Consider the following 1279-nt stretch of genomic DNA (forward strand, 5'->3'; position numbering starts at 1 on the left):
TGTATGGCATTGCAGAATTCAAGTATGTCTTCTCTAAATTGAGAAGACCAAAAGCCTAAAAAAGAAGAATTATATTGTGTTTTATAAGATGGTCTAATTTTTCTTAGGTGGTTTTATAATTTTATTCATGTTTATCATACTATGGCTTTCACTAAAAATTTCCACATATATGTTTATGGATACATATTCCATTTCCTTTCCATCCAGTTTTAGGATTATTTAGTGCTGTAGTTTTGGCTTAGTCTTTGGAATAGACAATATTATTATCTTACACTGTTTGAAAATGCATTCCATCATGATCATGCTAGCTTGTAATAGGAGCCCTTCACATTTTCTATAAATATGGTGTTAGGGGGCTCTGCGGTACCTGGGGGTATAAATAGCAAAATATAGTCTTTTTCAAAACTGGGCTGAAAATATTTGTGTACCATGTAGAAATACTCCCCAAGCAATATTTTCATCATTGTTTACATTTTAAAAATCTGGCATGGGTTTAAATTGACAAAGGTCCAAACTTACTGAAGAAAGTGTGGAAGTTGGATCATACTATGCATATAGGATAAAAGCAAATTTCCACTGAAATCCTGCTACACTAGAGTCTAGCTGGAAGTGTGTTGGTCTGGGAGGGTGGAGAACTGTTGGCAACTCGCACATAGACTTGATATCCACTTAGCAAGATCAGAAACATTCACAAGAAGGGCATGCTTATCTCTGAGCTTTTGTATTTCATTCTAGTTCTGGTTAGAATTAATCTCTCTAATGATTTAGTCATTCTGAGAGACTTAACCAGTGAAGTTTGATATATACAAACAGGCAAAGGTGCAAATGTAGACTTTTCTGATGAGTCTGTCTGAGTGGCTGACTGTTGTTATTCCTCCAACAAAGTACTTTATTGAAATATTTTACTGTTTTTTAGAATACTTTATTTCTTTATGATAACGACAAAGATATAGGAGAGACATTCAAATTGTTGAGAAAATAAGGCAGTAACATACATATCTAACATTAAATTGATTATATCTCTGTTCAGAGATAATGCTTGGGAATATTGCTTTTACAAGCAGCAAAGCACTTATGCCTAGATATATAGATAGAGTAAGAGGAAAAGTGACCAAATTCCCAATTTTACGCAATATTACATGCACATGAAGAAAAGAAATGCTAGCATGCTTTTGCATACATGAAAATTTCAAGTACTTTGTATAGGTCAGTAAGTATACCACAGTACTATTCACAGCCAAAAAGTAAATATCATTAGTGAAGTATTAACTCCTTGGAT

General features: G+C 33.3%; 1 protein-coding gene across 1 annotated transcript in view; it reads left to right on the forward strand.

Annotated features, from left to right (window-relative positions):
• LOC119586021 (condensin complex subunit 2-like) overlaps positions 1-1279 on the forward strand; it is a gene marked incomplete at its 3' end in the record, with an annotated part of 15174 nt that overhangs the window by 10032 nt on the left and 3863 nt on the right.

This window comes from Penaeus monodon, chromosome 20, assembly GCF_015228065.2.
Source record: "Penaeus monodon isolate SGIC_2016 chromosome 20, NSTDA_Pmon_1, whole genome shotgun sequence".
In the NCBI taxonomy this organism is placed as follows: Eukaryota; Metazoa; Arthropoda; class Malacostraca; order Decapoda; family Penaeidae; genus Penaeus; species Penaeus monodon.